Here is a 26,187-nt window from a genome sequence, read left to right on the forward strand (position 1 = left end):
AATACAATTTAGAAAAATATTTAGTATTATATTTATTATTTTATATATTTGATAATATATATTTTATATATTATATATTATATTGTATTTTTTATAAATGTAGTACTATATTTAGTCAAATATATGATGAAATACTTTGTAAGCAACCCTTAACAGGAACATATCATTTTTTTACTACCATAAAATCAAACAAGGCCAAAATTTACATTGATCTATTAAATGCTTCCTTCTAGACTAGACATGTCAAACTAGTGTTTTATGGACCACCTAAAGCACTGTTGCTCCTTCTCTAGGGCCCTCAGTGGTTTAGGGATAAAAAAAGAATGCATACTCAGATGTTTTCCAGTTGATCTTACACGTCTTTAAATAATTACATCATGTTGTACTTAAAGAATGTTTTTGGACCCTATATTTGGGATTAAATATGGTAATTTTAACCAGTTGACATCCGCGGTGTTAAACACCCTTCCCATCCAGGCCATTTTTCAGTATTCAGCGCTGCGGTACTTTGACTGACATTTATTCCGTCATGCAGCGCTGTACTGAAATGAATTTTATACCCTTTTTTGAGGACAGATAGAGCTTTCATTTGGTGGTATTTATTCACCACTGGGGGGTTTTATTTTTTTACTATATTAAGGAAAAATCACCGAAAATTAAAAAAAAAAAACAGTTTCCCCTATATTAAATGATAAAACATTTATTATTACCCAATTTTTTGGTAAAATATAAAAGATGGGGTCACGTCGGGTAAAAAGACACTAAACATGTCAAGCCTTAAAATTGCGTGCGCGCGCGAAACCTCAAAAAACGATAATACCCAAAATTGGCCCTAGGCGACGCTTTAAAAGCTGTTACCGCTCATCAGTTTAGTGTTATCAGTGATTGATGGCCCTAAAATGATTGCTCTCACTGCGACGTTCGCGGCGATATGTAACATGTGTAGCGCAATTGTAATTTTTGCGCGCTGGGGCACCGGACGCGTATTTACGTTTATAGGCGCGTAAACGTGGGGGTGGGGGAGTTAAACATTTTGGGGGTTTTTTTCCCCTTTTTTTATATCTGACTTTTATTTTATTTTACTTTTTTATATGTGACTTTTATTTATTTTTATTTATATTAATTTTTTTGCACTTATTGTTATTGCTATTATATAGGGGGATAACAATCCCCCTATATAATAGCAAAAGCACACTGACAGGTCCTCTTTATGCAACGGACGCAAACGAGCACATATAGGCGATCGGCGGGCTATGGACCCGCTGATCGCCTATATGTGAAACACCCGGTACCGGGTGTTCGCATTGGACGGGTCTTTTCTGCCCGTGCGTGCCCGCTAGGGGGCGCGCGCGAGCAGAAAAAAAATGCCGTCTGGCGACGGCAACCCGCGAATGCGACAGTGCCGTCCGTCCGTTTTTCTACTACGGGCGGACGGCAACTGGTTAAATTGTATTATAATTCCAAGTTCTCAAGTGCAACCATATTTTTTTGGAATTAAGTAGGTGTTGACTTAAGCAGATATAATATGGCTCTCAGTAGATGTAATGCAGCTCTCAGTAGACATATGGCAACCCTCAAACATAATGTGGCCCCTTTAAAGATTTAGTCCCTTTAATTTGACCCGTTTATAAGTCTTAGTTTTGACAGCCTGATCTAGATGGTAAATCAAGCTTTTTTTATGTGGAAGTAGACAATAACAAATCAAGTGACCCTCTGATAAACTACCATGCACACACGGTATTCCTCTATACTTCTATTTGGGTTAGTAGGAACACTACTTTATGCCCATGTGTCTAGTTGTCCACCCAGACCTACCACATGATAACTGCAGTCTGAAGATAGATCTCTTCATCCAGTTTAAAATGCTGTATGCCATACAAATTTTTTTCCTTGGTGAAGTATAGTGAGCTAACAGGGCAAAGGAAATGGCACTTACTCTCTCCAAAGAGAAAGTGTTCAATTCTCCAGCAACATTAGCTCCATTCTTCAAACCCATGATTTACAAATTTATAGGACATGTATTTTGATCACATAGTGAGGTATACAGAATAATATGACATGGTCTTCAATTGCAACATTTTTACCAGTTTTTGACTGCAGTGAGGACTTGAGCCACTCCTGCATCAAACATTTTAGTTCTTCAAGAAAATAAAGAAGAAGCAATCTGTCCATTTGTTTTTATGACAACCTCTGACAGTTGCTATTGACAGGTAAAACTATTAAATCTGGAATACAGTGACATGTCACTGACACCACTGACTCCTGCAGTGAAAATAGTATAGCAGCTATCAGGAAAAGTAAAGTTGCAGGGCAATCTATAAGGTATTATTGTAAAATTGATGTCTTCTAAGATGACATTGTCTTACCTCTTGGCAGGAATGCCCATTGACTATTATATCCTAGAAAAGTTTAAATTTCTTAAGAGCTCAATATTTTTTTCCCCATATTTTCCTCAATAACAGTAACAGGTACTGTTTTACTGTAAGGTGGCTGCCTGCAGAAAGTCACTTGAACTTTTCAGATACCTGCACGTTCTATGTCTGGATATTGTAGTTTAAAGGGTGAACATGATGTAATGTAAATATATTTTTTTCCCAGTTTTTTTTCTCTTTTTAGTAGTCTACTTTGTTCTGTCTGTCCATTATGTTTTGAATTATTGATTACCTCATTGGCACAGTATCATTCTGTAGCAATGGTGCAGAAATACTGTAGTATATACTGTTCAATATCCCTAATTCCTGTGGAAATAAACTATTATTATGGAATGTGTCAGTATAATAAAGGGAGGGAGGAAGGAAACATAGATGTACAGTAGGCTTCACTCTGGAGGGAGAAAGAGTATGTTTCTGCATAGTGAAAAGAGAGTCAAAGAGGGTTTGGCCTTATAGTGGATATGACAAGCTGTGCAATCATACACTGTAACTAGTTTCCACAGTAAATACAGCACTCTTCACCACAGATTCACCACTCTATTTTCCATGGTGACCATTGTCACTAACATAGAAAGTAAGATGGGAATTTCCCTTCAATGTGAGGCAATTTCTTCCCACCACCTGTTGCATCTCCAAGATAGGAAGTGAAGTGAAAATTTCCCAGCAAGATACAGACAGCACAAAAAATCCTTAAATGTTTTTACTTCCTTACCTATGCTATCCAAAACTAAACAAAACGTTTTGACTTTACATATAAATATATGTCCCAGTGGAGGGAATAACAGGCTTCACTCTTCAAAATACCTGAGGTGTTCCTTATGGTAACTTGCAGTTTATAACTGACTTTACAATCATAAGCCATACTCAAAATTATAACCATTACTTGCTTTTATTGAGTATTACATGCGTAGTATGTCATTTTCTTTGACTAGCATACTCTCTTCTGCTCTCACACCTGTACCTATGGCCACAACAGTTTTTACATTTCTGCTATGAGACTACTGATTTAGCAATAACGTTTCTCATTACCTAATTTAACAAATTAACACAAATATGTTTAGTTATGACAAGTATAGTTTTTACCAACTATATAAAAGCTGATATGCATTCTTTCAACTTCAAACGTATCATTAGTTCATATATTACAGGTCAATTTGCTTATCTTCACTGAGAGTTACAGTTTAAATGATCCAATGGTTGGGTGTTTTGTGTTGACAAAAAAAAAATACACAATAGAAGATTGATCCTATTTCACTCTGACTGGTACATTTACAAGCCCCATTTTTCAGCAATAGATTTTTTTTTTTGTCATGCATATTTTACTTCCCCTACAGCAGCTATCTTTCAGTCATTGCTCTTAACATGAGAACCATTCCCCAAACAGCTTATTATTTGTCAGTTTATCTTCCGGCTTTTCTCCTACTTTCCTATTATTTTTCTATGCTCTTACATCTACCACAGTTTCATAGCAAACATAATGTTTTCAATGTCATTTGTAAAGATATTTTATACTTTACTGATATAGTATACAAATTTAAGAATCTTTGCTTTTTAGCTGAATTGTCTGTATCACTGGAGTACTATTACTTTATACATCTTAAATGTACTGTGCACATGCAGTAAAGGTTTTCTTGCCTTGTTAAAACATAAAGATTATAGTTGCATAGTTACTTATTCACCAAGGTTGAGAATATACATTCATCCAGTTCAACCTGCATGTGATTTTGAGTCCCTAAGACTTTCCATAGCCCTCTATAATATGTTCCTTGAGGAAGACATTTAGGGCTAGTTCACACCATATGCAGTTATGATGCAGTCCGTTCAGTTTGGCTGCTGCAGCCAAAATACATCACAATGCTTTCCTATGGGCTTTCTTGTGCTGTATTCACACTATTGCAGTCCGTTCAGATGCAGTCAGAAAAAATACTGCTCGTCCTATTTTAGCTGCATCTGAATGCATTAAAACCGCATGCAAATGCATAAAAACGCACCAGAACGCATCCAAAAAACCCCCCACAGAATTGATGGTGTCGTCATCCAGGGATTTCCTTTTTGTAGGTACAGCCACCACTATCACCATGCCTGCCAACAAAGCAAGCATGTCTGAGCTCCAAAACAAACAAAGGAAATGTTCTGAAAGGAAAAAGGAAGTGACCTAATTGTCTAATTAGCATTTTAGTAAAAAAAAACTAAACGCATCAAAATGGATCGCAATGCAACTGCGCAGACACACGCAGTTGTAATGCAGTTTCTGGTGTGAACTAACCCTTAAAAGTGTTTTGCATCTCAGCTAACACCACTACCTGGGGATGGGTGTTTCACATGTTCACTGCTCTAACAGTAAAGAACCCTTTTTGCAATTTAAGAGTTAACCTCCTTTTGTCCAACCTCATATTATGTCTGTGTATCGTCTTCTCTAGAGACCTTAAAGTAAAAAGTTTATTACATTTGCTATAATAACCTTTGATACATCTGTATATTGTGATCCAATGTCCCCTGAGGCACCTCTTCAGAGAGAATAAGTGTAATTTTTGTTATCGTTTCTCATAGCTAAGGTCCTTCAGCCCCTTTATTAAATGTGTTGCCCGTCTCAGAGCTCTTTCTATTTCAGTGACATACTTCCTGAGGATGGGTGACTGAAACTATACTGCACATGCTAGATGAGTATTTTGCATATGCATTTTTGATCACCCAAGTGCGTAATTTAGCATTTTTCAACATTGAACCTCATCTTCCATGTAGCAGCTCCAACCCCCAATTTTATCAAGGTCTTCCTGCAATGTCACTCAATATCATTATTCAAGTTAAACAGCATTGGCCCCAAAACCAAACTCTGGGACACACCACTCGCAACCTTAATCCATTTAGAGAATGAGTAATTTATCACAACTCTCTGTTCCTGTAACCAGTTTTCTATCAATGTACATGCAATTTCTTTGAACCAATCATTAAATCTTGCAGATTAAAACACTTGTGAGGTACTGTATAACCTTGGATATTTCTTCAAGGAGCACATAAACAGAGCAAGCTGTGCACTGTGCCATGTTACTACTCAGGGAAAGACATGATTGCCACTATCTTTATAGGGTTAATCAAAATTTTAGAACTCTGCAATTTACAATGTACATGGTTAATCAGAATTTAAGGAGATAGTCATAGTTTTTGAACATCTGCTATAGTTTACAATACTTTTGTGGGTACATTATAGACATTAAGCTCAAGCAGCTGTGCTGCTCCTTATGGAGCTCCTTTATGGAGCTTATTTGCTGTGCTCTTGTGATAATTACTGCACTTTTTGACACTAGTGCTCCATCCCAGTCTCACTGGTTCCTTGGCCCCCTCATTGAAGATAGCACCCCTCTCTTTAGCATACTCCACAGCAGACACAAGCTTATTCACTTCAGACTCTTTTCATATTGAGTTCCAATTCTCTTGCTATGCAGGGTTTCCCAAGAGGGTGAGTTCTTCTCATCATCTATACAACACAGGGATTTTACAGTTTCTAGGAAATGTTTTTGCAATAGGTGCTGATTGGTGCAATACGTGCCTTTGAAAAAAAGGGAAGGAAGGTATTGCACAACTACACAGTAAGTGCTAAATCTCATAGGTAGGTGTAGCAGGTCCCATAAGAAGGGACAAATGAACCTGTCCATGTACAGTTCAAGCCAGACTCTGCAAACCCCAGAGGAAAGTCAGCGATCCCCAAACTTAGAGCCAAATCTCTTGAGCGACATCAATGATCATATACCCAAGATCTTCAACTGTTTATATACATTGCAGCAGTCTTAGAATCCTGCATGGCATTATTTACCATAAATGGTCATAACCATAATGGTCATATTTGGTCAATGATGTCATCTGGGATCCCCAGCTGTTTGTTTACATTTTAAATGCCAGGAAATTGTCAACTGGACAATTAGGGACAGTTTGTTTTGTGATACAGCAAACCAAAAACTAAACTCACATTCAACCTGACCCAGATCGTATCCCTACCTACCAGGTGTATGTGTCTTAATATTCATGCATGATCACCCAAATAAATAAATAAATAAACAGATTGTTTATTTTCATTCTAATTACATTTCCTTATTTTTTTTGTTTACCATTTAAAATGTTACAGATCTTTTAGCAATACATTATCTTGTTTTGACATTGTGTGTGTCTGAATTATGTCAAATAATCCTAAATGGAAGCTCCCTGCAACAGAAAAGCTATTATACTAACTTCTCCAGCACCCAGTGTTTCTTGCCTTTGCTCTGTTACAGCACTGCAACTGAATTTCAGCTGGGAGTGTTGGATGGTTGTGTACCCCTTCCTACAATCCCTAAAGGTGCCCATACACTGTGCGATTATCATAAGATAATCGCGGGAAATCCCGCGATCGTGCGATAATCGCAAAGTGTATGGAAGGCGTGCGAACGTTTCTACTGTATGGTTGCACGTCTTCCGTCGAACAAGCAGGCTGAAAAACCCGCAAGAATCATACAATTCTCGGCAGGTTAGTGGCCTGCTTGTTCGACAACTGCCGAACGGGCTGGTGTGCGCACGCACACACTGCCCGTTCAGCATTGCAGTCATCGCGATGATAGCAAGTACGATCTGCAGATGGGCAAAAAAAAATGCAAAGTAATAAAAGGAAATATTTTTCAATTATAGAACTGACAAAACATATCCTGAAATATAAAATTCAGTCCTGGGTAGCATTTTGGGTAATCACATAATTAGGGAGTTCCATCAGCAAGAGCCTAGGCTAGTTCCACCCCTTCCTGTCAACATTGCATATCCAACACTAACAAATCCAGAGACCAGGCCTATGTTTTTTAACCCTCCATTCCTGTTTGAGCTACTATAATGATCCTGCAAAATGGCAAAAGTGTAATCTGCCAAAGCTTTTATCTATGATCTTACAGTAAATCATACACGTTAGGGAATTCCTGCTTTACAGCCAAACAGGCATGGATTTGTATCATGAGGCCCATGATTGATACTTAGACAAACCATGCTGCATGTGTGGTACGGGATCCACAAACAAGCTACTGTAATAGTAATAACAAATACAAGAATTGGAGAACACAAAACTGTATGGTACATATATTGGTATTATTTTGTCAGCACTATAGCATTTGACTTTACTGTGGGTCAAGAGAAGTCTAGTTCTGTCTCTAATTACTTCACAGAAATCAATGGAACATTTGGCATCTAAAAGTCTCAGCATAGGTTTCAGTTAAGGCCAGATGCTATTGAAATGATTATAACTTGAGAGTTATACCACAGGTATATTAGAGGCCACCACAGACTACAACGTCTGTCCACCCAATATTAAATTAGCAGTTATGGATGAGCGGCCTTTTTAAGGAGATAAAGTATTATGTCTTTAGTAGCTGTTGTTATTACTATATTTTCTGACACTAGAAGAAACCCTTGTCAGTTTGTATACATTTTTTTCAGAAGGACATCCAAAATGCAGTATGTTGTTGCTTTGATTAAGAAATAAAGAAAAGCAAAACTGAAATGCTTGACACTGTAGCAGCAGGTAACTGTGGCAGAGAAGGTTTAGTGACCATTGGCTTTGAGGGCTATATTATGACTCCTATATGCTACCCAGTTAAAATGTGTGTGAAACCATTTAACAGACCTCAAAACCAAGGCTATATTTCTGGGCAAACAGCCCAAAACGAATTGATACTCTAACACAATATGAGTATACAGAGTAATTTTACAAAGAAAATCACGTAAGGACATGTGTGCTCTTTTCTTCACTATAGTTTGATGTATATTATCATTGGATTTTCAATCCAATAATAGAATAGGTGGACCTAAAGTATACACCAATATAAATATTTTTGTTAAATGAACAGTAAATCTATTTACATATATCTGGGCATCAGATGTAAGAGGCACTTCAGGGGAGGAATGAAGAGGGGAAGGATTTGGTTCTGTACTAGGGACTGATTGGAGCTATTGCAAAAGAAAATAATGATGTACCAAACATCAAGCACTAAGGACTGTATAGCCTTGTACATTGGGACATTAGCTGCTAGTTCCTACCAGGCACAAAATCTAAAACTTTATTTATGTTTTTTTTTACAAATGTCAGGTTTGGTAATACAAGAAGGTATCCTAGTAAGGAACCCTATGCTATACTGTAAATCTCGCTTATGAATTTCCTAAAGGTGCCATGCATATTCATATCTACATATCCGTTTTCTACCTTGTTGATTTGTAAATCAATCCAAGAACAAGTTTTGTTATTTACACAGTACACAGGTCTTACTGTAGATTAAGATGTTTATGGTAGCACATGAAATGGCTCAGAAGCATATGGTTTTCTTAATATTGCATCTAAAGAGCTCTGCCCTTCCTTGAACCCAGCATATTCTGTGAAGGCCATGTGGCAATTTACAGTATGTGGCAGTGCTGTTTACAATAAATGTTCAAGAAACCAAGAAAGGGCGCAAAGAACACTGGCTAGCTAACGAAGTAGTAATGAAGACTGAAGGTGGTGGCACTTACGCGTGATTGCCAGGATCTGGAGATGGACGGCCGGTATGGAGGATCGGGGGACTCGTGGTGTGGTTCCGACTGTAATCGATGTGTTAATCCAAGAGGTACATCCACGGGAGAGTGTAGACAAGAAGAGGGGACTTCGTCCGAAGTGCCGTAGGGGGTCTGTGCGGTGTGGAGGAGAGGCAGGGAGATCGCTGTGGTGTCGGCAATGGACAGCGGGCAATGGACAGGGCTGTAGCAGCCGCAGCTGTGTGTGTCAGCGGGCGGTAACTGTCAGGTCTGCTGGGGACAGTGTGCAGAAGCAGCTGACAAATGCCGAAAATCGAATCCAATGGCATGTTGGAGAGGGATCAAATCAGACAGGAGCCGGGTATTGGATAGGGCTGTGGCAGCCGTGGCTGTGTGTGTCAGCGAGCGGTCTCTGTCAGGTCTGCTGGGGACGGTGTACGGAAGCAGCTGTCATGTGGGAATGTTAGCACATGTTGGCCCTCCAACCAAGGTCCTGTTTTTACCAAAATACCATTCTACTCAACTATCTAGTAGTTTTTTATCCTAATACGACCTTCAGTACTTTTATTGCCCAATGGCTTCCCTCGTCCCCATCTAACACCAGCAACTCCTTTCCACTGCCCCTTTCCCTACATATCTGTCTCCTATGGCTTTTATGCACATCAAGCTACTAAATATATGCCCGGTCCCAACCACTCCGCTCTCAATTTCAAACCGCGGGATTACCGCTTACCACCACTAGCTCCGCCCATCTGTCACTTTTTAAACCCGGCCTATTCCCGCCATCATCTCACTGTTTTACCCGAGCTTGAAAAAGAGGCAAGACCTCGAAACGCGTCGCTCTTGTCCGCTTTGATCCCTCTTCACCTCACCATCAACTCGATCTTCGGCATCTGACAGCTGCTTCCGTACACCGTCCCCAGCAGACCTGACAGAGACCGCTCGCTGACACACACAGCCACGGCTGCCACAGCCCTATCCAATACCCGGCTCCTGTCTGATTTGATCCCTCTCCAACACGCCATTGGATTCGATTTTCGGCATCTGTCAGCTGCTTCTGCACACTGTCCCCAGCAGACCTGACAGTTACCGCCCGCTGACACACACAGCTGCGGCTGCTACAGCCCTGTCCATTGCCCGCTGTCCATTGCCGACACCACAGCGATCTCCCTGCCTCTCCTCCACACCGCACAGACCCCCTACGGCACTTCGGACGAAGTCCCCTCTTCTTGTCTACACTCTCCCGTGGATGTACCTCTTGGATTAACACATCGATTACAGTCGGAACCACACCACGAGTGCCCCGATTTTCCATACCGGCCGTCCATCTCCAGATTCTGGCAATCACGCGTAAGTGCCACCACCTTCAGTCTTCATTACTACTTCGTTAGCTAGCCAGTGTTCTTTGCGCCCTTTCTTGGTTTCTTGAACATTTACATTTCACAGGTTCTCCTCCTGCTTTCCAGGGCTGCATACACGACTCTAAGCCAACTTTTTGCCCAGCCGAGAGCGCTGTTTACATGTTTTTTCTGTTTACAATAAATATGCTCACAAAGCTGACCTGTTTGACATAAATAAAATAGACACAATTTGTCAAATGGAGGAATAAAAGTATCCATGGATTGTGGGTGACACTATTAAAATCTAAACAAAGCCATTCCTTCTCTGAGACAGTAAATGACACCCTGCCTATTCCTATAGATGTAAAAGTAGAATGTGATATGTAGCATATTGACATTGAGATCACACAATCACACCCTGTGAACATTTATAATTCCCCAACCAATATCAGTACTCAAGATGTTAGCAACTTTAAGGCAAGTTTTGCAGCTCATTAGTGCCTTTGCTCCTATTCTAAATCAGAATGTGCCTTTGTTTTTTTTCCATGTCTATTTTAAAGAAGCACATTACGCATTTTTCAGTGTGTGTGATATTAGCTTGACATGTATTATAAAGCCGGAAAAAGTTACTCTGCTCTTTTCAATGAAAAATGATGACTTGAATACGCTGAGCAGGTACAGGATCGAGATAAGGAAGATGTGAAGGTGAAAAAAGACAAAAAGAGGGAAGATAAGTAACAAATGTTAGAGATTATGGATGGGTTTAATGACAAATGGATGGAAAGTATGTTGCAATACATTATTTTTCATGTCCACAGTTTTTATTTTTCTGTTTTGGTGTGTCAGCCTAGTCCAGATTGCAAAAAATCAGATGACAGATAATGTAATAGTAAAAAATGTGGATGACAACCAGCAGTGCTAGAGAGGGAATTTGCTATCAAATATTTTGCACATGGGATCATTTTTTAGTCTGGTTTAAGCACAAGTATTGAAGCCTGTAGAGGCTCAGCATTTAGTGCAGTGATTTTCTTCACTCATAGAAGAACTGTAATCCATGTATAAAATCACAGCTGTGTATTTAACATCAAGGGAGAATTTGTGGCATTAACTGCGTCAGAAGTCAGAAGGGAAATTGTAGAGCTAACATTTATTTTCTTTACCATAGCCTATAAAGAGAAGAGTCGTCTTTCTTGCAAACTATGTAGACTATTAATGTTTAGTAATATTGCCATAAATTGAATTTTACTGGAAATTATTTGGATGTAAAAATATATTCAAAAGTAAATAAATAGCCATTTAAAACTAAATGTGTACAATAAGGTGTTAATGCACTGTCTAATAGGAGGAGGATTATTTATCATAATAGGCTTACTTTAAAGGAAATATTTACTTTGACAAATACACAGGCTGCGATTAATAACTTTAGTATAAAAAAGCTAGTTGCCTTACTGTCATGACAATCCATTGACATTACTACTTAAAATTGCTGACCGACAAAAAATCTCCATATCAGGACTGACTTTAGTGTAGCAACAAAATATGAACATTTAAATTGAACCTACAGTTAAAATTCGATGTTTACATGCATAACATTGATTAATTAGCGCAGTTTAATGTGTCAAAGTAATAAGTGATTTTATATATATATATATAATCACATTCATAATTCCGGATAAGAAGCACCAGAGCACTTCCATACATGTGACAGTGCCTGGGCACACTCCATTCTTGTTACCTCAAAGGCCTATTGAAATTTTTACATTGATTGATGGCTTATTCACACCATCTCCATATCAGTTCTGAATACATTTCTGCATATGCATCTATGTACCTTTTTGACCTTTTTTTTTAAACTTTTAATTAGTTATGGTGCATTTGTTTTTTAAAGTGGGTTTTGCCTGGGTTAGAGCAAGTTTTAGTGTGTTCTTGTGTATTTAAATGCATTTGCATGTGTTACATTGTACAAAAATGCATGCTGCTGTACTTTCAAAAAATCTCTAGAACTGGAAGCAGTAGTGTTAACTAGCCTTATTTATAACCATTGGAATGACTGTGTATGCATTGTTGGTGCAGATAAAAAAGCACCGGTCTGGAGATGGTGTGAACAGGCCCTGAGGTAAATTCTGCCCATTTCTGATTACTGGGTTATATACCTTCACCAATATGGTGGTTGCATTCCAGCCACACGTCCGGTAATGGATGAAAATGTTGGTTAAAGCAAGACAGTAGCTATTGACTTCCTAATGTTCATTCACTCAGATTAAAGAATAAGGTTGTCTGTGTCATGGTTTGCTTTAAATACAGACTCTGTCTTTTTTAAATTATAGGTTAATGCAGGGAACATTTTAGAGCCTCTGTTTTTTTTCCGTTTCTGTCCACATTAGTGAATTCTTTTTGACACTATGACAGCAAGACAAGAAATAAAAGTTTCACCAGAACAAGGAAGACACTGACAGAAACAAAAACCTGGCAGAGCTCCACCCTTAACCTCTAAAGTATTAAAAATGCTCTTACTGATGTCTCTGTTCTTTCAAAAATATTCTCATAGATGAGTGCCAGTTTGCGCAAGTCAGACTTCAAAGCAGATTGAGCCAGTTTACACTGAATGTTTGCTCTCTCAACTGGTAAAATATTTGAACGTTTTGTCAGGATTTTAGCTAATTTGAATTGGTTGGTTGCTATGGTTGGTTGCTATGGTGGTAAATTGTCTGTAAACCATGAATGGGTTGGGTTCACTGTGAAATAATTGGTTAAATATGCAACATTGTTAGTGCTTAAAGACTTGCTGTCAGATGCAACTTATCGGAGGTAAATGGATATATTTTCATTAGAGTGATGTTTCAGAATATAACAATTTATTTTAAACTCTTTTAAATGGCCTAAAATGTTATATTGATGGGGTTAATTATTATTGATATCATGCAAGCATTCCCTCAGGTCATCACGGTCCACTCTAGCAACATTTAAAACAAAAATAGCCACATTATTAAACTGGGTCACATTATTATATTTTACGAAGATAATTATTTTGTTAATATAAATGTTTCCTAATTAAAATGACCCAATTACTTGCTCCTAATTTTTAAATAGTTTAATGTACTTTACTGTACTTTAATCCCTATATCTACTCTCATTGTATTGGTTTCATCTTAGCTACATAAATCTTAACCTAGGCATCTTTACCATTCCTACATATCTGACATAAATGTTATACTATTCTTTGCATATATCTACATGGTCACAGTTTATATTATGCTTCCTAAATGCTAATTACAGAACTGCATAAATGATACATTTCTTTAAAACATCTTCCTCATCAAATATTTTGCTATGGAATGTGTACAATTGTGGGTGACTAATGTAAGTGGCAATTACCAAGTGAATGTTATCACTTTTCATAGTGGATAGCTTCTGTTACATACAGTAACATAGCAACTTAGTTGAATAAAACATGTGTTTGTTTATTAAAAAACCTTTTATAAGTAGGTTTGTTGTTCACATTACTTCCATCTAGATGAATGAAATGTGTTAAGATATGAAAAGAAATTAATAACATAGCAAGAATGTTTTTGTGCTTACACTATGCATTTATATATGCTTCTCAGTTTCACAATGAACATAGGGATCAACTTAGTATTTTTTTTACTCATTGATAAAGTTGTAACTAGACTTCCCTTATAGTTTGGTAATATTTGCCTTACCAGCAACAATATATTTATAAGAATTAGTACATGGATCATCTTGTTTGTTGTAATTATTGGAACTATATAGCCGGTATCTGTATATAGCCATGTTCTTTGGCAATGTTAAAGCTTGTGAATGTGTGTATAAGTGTGAATAAGGATTAAGGGTTTTTAAATGTAATTACTTTGATGGCTATAGTAATCCTGTAAATTGCAGTGTTTAAGGGTATGTATACATTTAATAATTTTTCCGTTGCATATCCTAGGGAAATTTTGCATCTTGTCCTAGGTCTCCTCTTCCTTTTTTGTTTCTTTTTCCATTTTATATCTTCTTTTTTTAAATCTAAAAATAAAACTACCCTCTTGCAAGTAATATCATCCTTGCACAACAGGAATGCATCACTTAGACCCCTTTTATTTGATGCAAATTTGCATCACTTTTATAAAGGAAACCCATGTCTGAGGTTAAATTGGGTAGCAAAACTCCCATGCATCTTTTCTCCGGGGGTTCCAGCCCTGCTGTTATTGAATCTCACATACATGCATTATAGAAATTGGGATTCTGGTATAATCATGTGCTCCAATTTCTATAGCATATAACCTATATGTAGAATGTGCTCTGTTTGGGGTGCCTTGATTTTAATAAAGGACAGCTTGATCTTAAAATAAGAGTTGGCTTATTTTCAAATAAGGATTTACATAAATTCTAATTAAAAATAAGAACATAAATTCTATAGGGAAATAAAAGAGGGGTTCAGGTGGAGTTGCAGGCAAATGGAAGTGGTATAGAGAAGTTCTTCTATTCAAACTAATACAATTACTCTCACTACCTGTAACTATTCACACAAAAATTCTGTCTATTCTTGCAACACTCCCATCAGGCGGTTCCTAGAGAATCTCATTCTTGATCAATCATTAGGAAGTCTTGCACAAAAGTCATAAAATGTAAGCCTGTAAAGCCTATCCCAGGATATGGGTAAAAGAGAACTAAAGGGTAAGTGTTTTTCCCAATATTTCTCTTAAGGATCACAGGAGGACATGTACTAACCTCCTACCATGACCCAAAGCTCTATGAAAAAACACAAGGGGGCGCCTTTCCTGGTGCAGGTCAATTTTATTTCAGTAAACATAAGATAGAAGCAAAGACGTACTCACAAACATGAGATGGATAATAAGCTGACAGGCAGTGAGCATCCACTGAACGATTCCTGTGTGCTGATGACGTTAACGCGTTTCCGGGCCACGCCCCCTTCATCAGAACGTAACGTCACCTTCCTCCCTTCAACCTTTAAAGTGCTAGTGGCCAATGGCAGACATGTCCTAAAGGCTCGTCATAATATGTAGATGCGGCCGAGTCTGGTGTCAGTCTGGGGAACCATGTGGAGGCGGGATGGTGTGACCAGCCAATAGGGGCCCTAAACAATCGGGCTCCGCCTGCAGGGTGTCACCGCCACTCGGCCTATCACAGTGCCCAAATACCGGACTAACTCTGGCGTCCTAGGACGGCAAAGTGTCTGCAGACAGCAACCGCTGAGTGCAGGGATGTATGTGGGAGCTCGGTCCAGACCACCTGGTAAACCTATAATAGCAGGGATGGATAGCCTCACTTCCAACCTGGCTAGCTATATAGACTTCTTTTTACAGCCTCTGGTTTTGGACCTTCCTTCCTATGTCAGAGACTCTGGGTATATCCTGGAAATCCTCAAACAGTACAAGTGGAGAGAAGGCTACCTATGGGCATCTTTAGATGTAGCCTCCCTCTACACCTCCATCGAACACCAGTTCGGGCTCAGAGCGGTGCAGCACTTCATGGCCAAATCTGGGAATTTTAATTCTTCCCAAGCCAACTTCATTCTAGAGGCCATAGAGTTCGTGCTGACCCACAATTATTTCTCGTTCCTAGACAGTCACTGTATACAGTTAAAGGGCACCGCTATGGGGGCCAGCTTCATATGCAAACTTATTGATGGGCTATTGGGAAGAGCTCCACATCTGGTCGAATAACCCATTTGGAGCCCACCTAGTTCTGTTCACCAGATACATCGATGACATCCTCATCATCTGGGATGGCACTGCCACAGAATTCTCTGCCTTCGTTAACCACTGCAAGAGCAATCCGTTTCACCTAGACTTTACGTTTGTAACAGACGATAGAGCTATAGTCTTTCTGGATCTTGAATTAGGAGCCAATGACGTGGGAGAGATCTCCTCCAAAACTCACTTTAAACCCTCGGCAGGCAACTCATATTTACACGCTAAGAGCAACCACCACCCCAGATGGATTAGAAATGTTCCAGATGGGCAATTTGGTAGACTCAGGCGTACCTGCACCACAGATGTAGATTATGAGACTCCTGGCAATACCCTGACAAATACGTTTTTGGACAAGGGATACGATCCTAATCTGATAGAGAAGGCTTTTTACAAACATCGGGTACCCACCTCTAAGAAAATACACAATAGCAGTGATTCTTATAACATCAACTTCTGTACCCAATTTAATGATGGGGCCTTTCAGATCTCTAAGATTCTGAAAAATCATTGGCGCATTCTGAGAGAAGATCCCGTTCTGAAGAACTCTCTCCCCAGTCTCCCTAAAGTCATCTTCAAGAAACCCAAAGACCTCCGTAGTAAAATAGCCCCCAGCAGACTTAAGTCAAACAGAACATTGAACTCTGGTAAAGGTATCTTTGGCCAAACAGGGTGTTTCAAGTGCAACGTACACAATTGTGGAACATGCGCTTATCTCTGGCACAGAAAAAAGGAAATCTCCCATCCAGGGGGAAAGAGCTATCCCATTAAACAGTTCATCAACTGCGCAACACAGTTTGTCATCTATTGCATTATCTGCCCCTGTGGCAAATTGTATATGGGATGCACAATCAGAACTCTGAGGACCAGATTTGGGGAGAACAGGAGGAAGATCCTCAAAAAAGCAGATGATCACTCAGTACCTAGACATTTCCTAGAGAGGCACAGTTCGAATCCAGAAGGACTTAGGGTATTCGGCATAGAGACCATACCAGATAATTTGGACGAAGGTCTAAGATACAAAAGATTATGCCAGAGAAAAACCTTCTGGATATACTCTCTGAACAGCCTACACCCCTGTGGTCTCAACGAGGGTTTAGAGTTAGTGTCCTCCCTTTAAATCTTCTCCCAATTGCTCCTTCATCCTTCCCTCCCTCCCTAGTGCTATTTATAATCTCTCCTGCCACCATCATTCCTACAGATACTCTGGGCATTTCATTACCACTATTCATTACCATCATTTATTACCGCCACACTGTCATCTCTAGCGATTATGCCTGTTTTATCCCACCTTATCCCTTCCCCATGGGATACTTTGTGTTGGTCCAAATACTGACTGACCATACATTGGCCTAGGTCGCATCACGGCACTTACCCCTTATCATCAGTATGGGGCCAACCAAAGGGTCTCTACCTTCAAAATACATAACTCTATGTACAATTTACATATGGTTGTTACATATGGTTTTTGATACATACAATTTTATTATTGTCATTGTCTTATCAATTTTATGCCTATAGCCATTTTATGCTATGTTATGCTTATAGCTATTTTATGCTATTTTATGCTTATAACTCTTTCATACAAATCATTAGATTACGGTTTTTACTTTTATATCAATAATTTGTTGTGGGTCTATATATGCACGTGGTGGTTGATAGCCATCCAGTTCACCTTCCTCCTATCCATCTCCTGCAGGGGACCGAGCTCCCACATACATCCTTGCACTAAGCGGTTGCTGTCTGCAGACACTTTGCCATCCTAGGACGCCAGAGTTAGTCCAGTATTTGGGCCCTGTGATAGGCCGAGTGGCGGTGACACCCTGCAGGCAGAGCCCGATTGTTCAGGGCCCCCATTGGCTGGTCACACCATCCCGCCTCCACATGGTTCCCCAGACTGACACCAGACTCGGCCGCATCTACATATTATGACGAGCCTTTAGGACATGTCTGCCATTGGCCACTAGCACTTTAAAGGTTGAAGGGAGGAAGGTGACGTTACATTCTGACAAAGTGGGCGTGCCCCGGAAACGCGTTAACGTCATCAGCACACAGGAATCGTTCAGTGGATGCTCACTGCCTGTCAGCTTATTATCCATCTCATGTTTGTGAGTACGTCTTTGCTTCTATCTTATGTTTACTGAAATAAAATTGACCTGCATCAGGAAAGGTGCCCTCTTGTGTTTTTTCATAGATCTACAGCTCTCCCGGGTTTCTTTAGGGCAGCATCCTGCAGTTTGCCTAAAAGGAATTCTCATTGAGAAGTGGCAGTTTGTGGCGCTTTATTGTTTTTACTTTGTTTATGACCCAAAGCTCAGTATATCATGGGCTACAGCTCGCAGTATACTGAGACCGCTGCAGGCGGGACAGATCCTGACAGTGCTGTTGAGATCCACCTATCTAGAATGCAGAGCCAGCTGTACCCGCCCCCTCCCCCCCCCCTGCTTTCTGCAGGGAGATGATCGAGAAGTGATCAATGTGCTTCTGACCCCAGGCATCAATTGTTCAGTGTTACTGCTCAGGCAGCTCTGTTGGCTGATTTATGATATTCATCAGCCTTTTTTTGCTTTACTGCTCTCAGCATATTACCACTCCTATTTTCAAAATGTAACCATGTTTTATGTTACACCCTAAATATGGGTGTAACGTGAAACATGGTCAGAAAGGTAAACACAGGGGGTTATTCACTAAAGAGCCAAATGATCCAGCCATAAGTTCGGCTCTCTTGGGCTGCCGGAGACCTTCGGTTCAGTTGAATCTAAAGGCTGTTGTATAGGCTATTCACAATAGCCCGTACAGCAGCCGAAGACGAATGAGTGGCTCAGCCAAATGACAGCCGAAGCCCGTCCGCTGCACTCCAAATGACAGCTGGGTGGAGCCAGCCATGATCTCACCACTCGTTCCACCCAGTTGTAATGACAGCTCAGCGTCCCCTGGGGACGCTGATCTGTCATTAAACAATAACAACTGGGCAGAGCCGGCCATGACATCACGGCTCCTCCGCCCAGTTGTTATTCATTGGCTGGGACCTGCTAGAAAACTCTTGCAAATGCTTGCCAATAAGAAGCAGTTGGGTGGAGCTAACTGTCACTGCTAACTCCATAACTGCAACAGTTTTGCATTAGTGAAAACAAAGGCAGCCACAATAAATTATATTTGCCAGTCAAAGTGGGCCTATCACCATTTGATGACAAAGCATGTATTGCGGCTAAGACTACCTAAAAAAAACCTCTTCTAAACTGAAATGATGCAAAATTGGTATGCTGCTGCTGTATGTACGCCAACCTAATTGTAAAAGAAAAAATCAATTTCACAGCCAAATATGCACATCCAGTGTATGCTGTTTCTGAAACTGTCCATTAAAATTGTACTGTTCTGTAACAAAAGTACAGTTTTAAATCTTCTTCTGGCGACATTTTGTAACTTTTTGTGCACATGTTTAAATCCATATTTTAGGCTTGAAGATTATTTAAAACCCCCAAAATATTATGTTTTTGTAAAAAAGAGAATCTGTAGAATAAAATGGTGACACTTGCAATTTTATTTGTCGCAGGATAATTGCACTAAGTTTTATCAAGCCAATATTTTCAGTTACAATACACTTTATTTTAGTGCACATAAACACAATTGAATGCCCATTTTTTCATGTAATATAAACAATGAGGTTATGTTGAGTAAACAGAAACCAAATATGTCAAGCCAGTTTTCCTTCCCCGTGAAATGGTAAAAAAATACAGTACCAAAAGTGCCCATAGGCAATCTTTTTAGTTGCAATTACAGCTGATCATTTTGGGGGTTATTCATGATGGAGCCTTCAGCTCACTTCGGCCGCCTGAGCCCTTCGGTTCAGTTGAACCATAGGGCTGCTGTATGGGCTATTCACTATAGCCTGTACAGTAGCCAAAGGCAGCAGCTGAGCTGAACCCATATGCTTTGGCTCGGCTGAGCCGTATTCACAGCTCAAGACAATCGATATCCATGCAAATGACAGCTGGGCAGAGGCAGTCATGATCTCACAGCTCACTCCGCCCAGTTGTAATGACAGATCAGTGTCCCCAAATGACCTGGGGATGCTGATCTGTCATTAAACAATAACAACTGGGCGCCATCAGCCGTGATGTCACGGCCGACTCCGCCCAGTTGTTGTTCATTGGTTGGGACCTGTTAGAAGACTCTGGCAGATGTCAGCCAATAAGAAACAGTTGGGTGGAGCTAGTGATGATGTCACCTCTAGCTCTGTCCAATTGTTGTTTTTTTTTTTTGCACATAGGATTGTAATGTATTGCATTGCAATGCAGCAAACAGCACATTCGGGAAATCAGTTCTCATGAAAGGCAATGTAATTTCTCCTGCTTATGCAGTTTGCCTGTTTTACCATTAAACAAAACAAACAAAAGTAGAAATAATTTAATGTAGCGAAACTTGTGTGATAAACTTTTTTAAAAGAAACTAACATTTTCTGGGGAAAGAAAAAAAAACTATCCAGCTGTCCAAGTTAATTTTATACAGTATGTTGTATGGATTTTAGAAAAAAGTTACTGTGTTTCTTTTACCTGTTTCTATTCTAGTGATGCTGATGTAAGCCTTATTAGCCCTACCTGAAACTGACTGCCATTTGGGTGTGTCAGGCAATTTTACTATAAACACCTGATCAGACTCAGAGTTATAATAAGAATGGTTGCAGCCCCAGTACCTCTTTAGGTTTGCAGAAACTAAAGCTGCCCATACACCTTACAATTATCTGCAGATTTTCTTTGGTCAGATGGAAAAGGTGCAACAAATTCCCCCATCTACCATTCCCCAACTGTGTGGATGGAGTAATCTCCACCTGGGCCAATCGGTTACACTTTTTCCATCTGACCACAGAAAATCTGCAGATAATTGTAAGGTGTATGGGCACCCTGTAAAGGTGCCCATACACCTTACAATTATCTGGAGATTTTTTTCTGCCATTGCGTTTTTGTCCGATTTTTGTCTTTCAAGCAGGCTAGAAAAATGTTGTCTAGTTGGATAAAAATTACAGGCTAGTGGCATTGTTGTACAACAAAAATCTCAAGATGTAAACTGCACATGCTCAATCAAAAATCTGTCCTTTCAATCAATTAAAATTGGCCGGGTGGTGGTGCTGACGAGCGTTAATTGCGAACTACATTGGTCTGTGGACTAGTTGTAAGAAAATACAGGTGATACTCGAATAATTAGAATATTGTGCAAAAGTAATTGCAGTAAGTGCTGCAAAAGGGGCCCAAACCAAGTACTGAGTACATATGCATGCTTGTACTTTTCAGAGGTCCGATATTGTTCTATGTACAATCCTTGTTTTATTGATTGCATGTAATAATCTACTTTTTTGAGGTTGTGGATTTGGGGTTCTTGGGGTTTTCATGAGCTGTAAGCCATAATCATCACAATTATGACAGATCACGGCTTGAACTATCTTGCTTTGCATGTAATGAGTCTATCTCATATAATAGTTTGACCTTTTAAGTTGCATTAGTGAAATAAATGAACTTTGCACGATATTCTAATTATTCGAGTTTCACCTGTAGAATGAGGGAACGAGGGTGAGATGTCTGCACAAAATAAAGTTGCACAATGGTGGTAAGGTGTATGGCCACCTTTATTCACAAAATGGTGAAGAGTTTGGAGAATGCAAGAGAAGTGATCAATCTAGGACGACATCGCTGAACTGGAAAGTGAGCGAATTGGAGACTTTTTACAAATCAGATATGTTGTTCTAGATTATTCACTTCTCCTGCCTTCTCCAAACTATTCACACTTTAGTGAATAACCCTGTAAATATCTCTCAACAATGATAAAAAGCCCATTACAGGAGATACCTATAGTTTGACCTCAAGCTCTGTGAAGAGTCAGCCAATTACTAATGATAATAGGGATGGAATGTTTAGTAAATCCTGTATTAAAAAAGAGTATTGCTGCAAGATGTTTGTTTAAAAGACAGAAGCGTGTCCAATAATAAATGCATGTGTGGATTAAAAAAATACATTGTAGCCTGATTTACATACATAATGATTATCTTAATATCTATCTGTCTATCTGTCTATCTGCCTATCTATCTGCCTATACATTTGTTTTTCTGTATGTTTTTTTCTGCTTCTAATCTTTAGATTGTAAATATCATTCTGCAAAAATAAAGGGCAGGAAATATGTTTTTGGAAGTAAAAGATTATTTTATTGGAAACTTTAATCAAGAATAATGACTTCAACTCTCTTGGTATCTTTGCCTTGATGATAGACAAGGAAGCTGACAAATGTACTTTTAATGGTCCTTACTGGTGCCATACTACAGGGGCCTCATTAGAAGAAATTTTTGTACATCATTTTCCCCTTGCGAATGTCACTTTACATTATTTCCTAAAAAAAGGTGGCTGTTGAAGATAATTACCAAGAAGCATATCATGTTTTGTAGCTGCAGAAAAATCGGTCACTAGAGAATATGTCCTAACAGGCATCAAAAATTTACATTGTCACAGATGAATGTGGATGATGAATATATGCAGCTGTTTTGCATTGAACGATTACTTGTTTTCTCCTGTTGTGCTTTAATTATTTGTATGCAATCATTTTAAATATTTACAATACTAAATGGGACTTGGCTCCACTCCATAAAGTGCCACCATACTTTGTGAAATGCACCGGTAATTAATGGTAATAGATTCAGAATGAAATTGTATAATTTGAAAATGTAAGAATATATTTGACACTATTTCAAATTATGACATTTATGTATGAAGATGTAGATGTGCTATAAAGCTAATGCATTAAACATTTCATTGTGTGGGTCATCAGAGACAGATCAGATATTGGAAAGAACACTGCTTTATGTAGATTACATAGGACCAGGAAATTTAATTATTTTTTTAAGTTAGTTTGAAAGGTGAGATCTTTGATGCTTTAACCAACAATACAAACAAAAACTTGGCTAAAGCGGAGGATTATCAGTGGTATAAAGCAATTTGGTAAATCCAGATTTGAGTCAAAACATGCAATTTCACTCAATACAGATACAACAACAATTTTAACTCCTTGCAGGTTTTGGCACCTCTTCCCCTCTACCTGATCGTCCCTGTCTAGCACTTTGCTCTTAAGAGTTATAAAAGTAATTCATAAACATGTTGCAAAGATACATTTGAAAAAAATGGCTATATGGATATGTTGTGGATTTTCTAATAGGGATGCACTGATACCAACACCAGTATCGGTGACAATGCTAGTCATTTTCACGAGTACTCAAACTCATGAAAATGCCCCGATACTGAGCACTGATACTGGGATTTTAATTTTTTTAATACATTCAGCTCTCCTAAGGTCCCATGCTTACTGGGGACCTCACGACAGCCTTGTGGAGACCTAGCAGTGGATGTTTACAGCGATGGCAGCATATCTTCCACCTCCTCCGTCCCACTGTCTGCACCTCCCAGGCAACTGTGAGACTCTGCACAGCCTCATGAGACACTGGACACCTCCCTGGTGAGACTGCACAGCACTAGTGAGATGCCACACACAGCCCTGGGTAGATGTCAGAGCCCTGGTGGGACTGCAAACAGCCCTAGGGAGAATGCACACAATACTGGTAAGAACACACACACAGTCCTGGTGAGATGCCACACACAGCCATGGTGAGACCGCACACAGCCCTGGTGAGACCACACACAGCCCTGGTGAGACCGCACACAGCCCTGGTGAGACCGCACACAGCCCTGGTGAGACCACACACAGCCCTGGTGAGACCGCACACAGCCCTGGTGAGACCGCACACAGCCCTGGTGAGACCGCACACAGCCCTGGTGAGACCGCACACAGCCCTGGTGAGACCGCACACAGCCCTTGTGAGACTGCAAAGCCCTTGTGAGAAAGCAAACAATCCTGTGTGTGATGCCACACACAGCCCTGGTGAGATGCCACACACAGCCCTGGTGAGACTGTGCACAGCCCTAGCCAGACCCAGCACAGCCTCCTTAGACCCTGCACAGCCCTGGTGAGCTGTGCAACGTATTGCTGGGATTTGTTGTCCTCTATAGCTCATGGTATTATTCTACATTGCTGTATAATGTGTTGGTGGGATTTGTAGTCCTCTCTAGCTGATGGTATTCTACATTATGGTATAATGTATTGCTGGAATTTGTTGTCCTCCTGGTGCTATTCTGCATTGCTGTATAGCCATATTTTGTTTATGGTTTGCTTAACTTATTCACCATGTTTTTTAAATCTATATAGGTCTCCTTAATTTAATATAACAAATTACAGAGCTGCCTTCAGTGGGCTTCTTAGCACCCTTTCTCAGTTAATTCATTATACAGCACCTTCATAAATACTCATAAAAGTCTTTCCTAGTCAACAACCTATTCTTTGAAATTCAAAAGACATGCTCCACACTAATAATGACTGGTTTATTGATTTTGTCTTCACCGTCATAGCTCAAGATAATTAGCCATTTGACAGTTTAACAGAAAAAACATGTATATTAATATTTTTACAAGGCTTGATTACAAGTAAGGTTGATCTGAAATAGATATTGCAGTAGAAATGTAACAGAAAATGAACGAATATGTTTTGGGAAAAAATAGTTTCATCTAACTACTGTGTAGTTATTATTCTGTAAAATGATGAAAGTCAATATCAGACATCTGACAGAAAGGCTAACATGCATTATTAAAATGATGAATTCATCTCTAATTTCTTCATTATCTGTTTGATCAGTTGCTTCTTATTTCTTCAATTCACATAAGTTTAAATAAAAAACATTACTATAATTATGATACATGTGCTTGTAAAATTAGAATCGATTGTAGAAAACTGAGGAATACAGGTGGTGTCTATAGAAAGTAGAAGGACTTTATAGCACACCTTAATTTGCTCTTCATAATCATAATCATTGCTTGTATTTTGTGTATCTAAACCCCAAAACAAAAAGTATACACATGACTAGTCCTAAAATAAGGTGGCTGCATTTGTTTTCTTTTTCAGGGCTATTCCTTTATTTTCATCTGGTAATCATATACTTCCAGGCCCTGTATGGGCAACAATCATTTCCCTACTTTAGAGAGCCATTGTTGCCACCTGCCACCTAGGATGGACTACAAAAATGTAGGAATGAGGTTACGGTTCACCACTACCATGGGTTTGAGTTAAATACTGCCAGTTTGAGATTCACAGACAATACAGGTGAAACTCGAATAATTAGAATATCATGCAAAAGTAATTGCAGTAAGTGCTGCAAAAGGGACCCAAACCAAGTACTGAGTACATATGCATGCTTGTACTTTTCAGAGGTCCGATATTGTTCTATGTACAATCCTTGTTTTATTGATTGCATGTAATAATCTACTTTTTTGAGGTTGTGGATTTGGGGTTCTTGGGGTTTTCATGAGCTGTAAGCCATAATCATCACAATTATGACAGATCACGGCTTGAATTATCTTGCTTTGCATGTAATGAGTCTATCTCATATATTAGTTTGACCTTTTAAGTTGCATTAGTGAAATAAATGAACTTTGCACGATATTCTAATTATTCGAGTTTCACCTGTATATATATACATATTTGCCCAGGAGACTATTTTTTAAATACACTGCTGCTTTAGGTAAAGCTGGCAAATTGCATAGGGAAATATTGGTGTCTGTTAGGAAACTGTACTTTAATTATGATTGCTAGCTCTTTGGGCAATTAACCCCTTTATTGTCTTTTTTGTGTTGCTTTTATTAGGGGATTTTTTTGTCTTTAATTTTTTAGTTAATTTAAAGTCTGTGGTCAATTTTAATTCCTATCCTTACTATAGCAAAAAGTTTTTTTGGGGGGATTTTTGCACCACCGTACAAGGCTGAAGTGAATAGCCGAACGGTGTTCAGCTCACTTCGGTTCGCAGCTTCAGCTGCGAACCGAAGCCCCTTCATAGTTAACAGTGAATGATGTCCATAGAATTAATGCTCTCTGACATGAGATAGATGCTGAGATACTTAATATGTGTTATACAGTCATTTGTTTGTATGTATGGGTGTGTTTAAAACGTTCTTTTGGTGTTTTACTACCTACGTGAGATCAGAAAATGCATGCTCTCCATCCCGAGACCCACCATGGTAGTTCTAGGCACCCCAGGAGGGACAGGTGAGTTTGGGACACATGGCATGATTAAGCCACCCAAATTACTTCTAATGCAGGACCAGC

At 39.3% G+C, this 26,187-nt stretch overlaps 1 long non-coding RNA gene across 1 annotated transcript in view; it reads left to right on the plus strand.

Annotated features, from left to right (window-relative positions):
- The window catches only part of LOC108792309, a 482,432-nt gene that overhangs the window by 705 nt on the left and 455,540 nt on the right, over nt 1-26,187 (plus strand). The gene's annotated exons all lie outside the window — the stretch shown is intronic.

The sequence above is a fragment of the Nanorana parkeri genome, unplaced genomic scaffold, assembly GCF_000935625.1.
Source record: "Nanorana parkeri isolate BGI_ZX_2015 unplaced genomic scaffold, ASM93562v1 scaffold627, whole genome shotgun sequence".
Lineage (NCBI taxonomy): Eukaryota > Metazoa > Chordata > Amphibia > Anura > Dicroglossidae > Nanorana > Nanorana parkeri.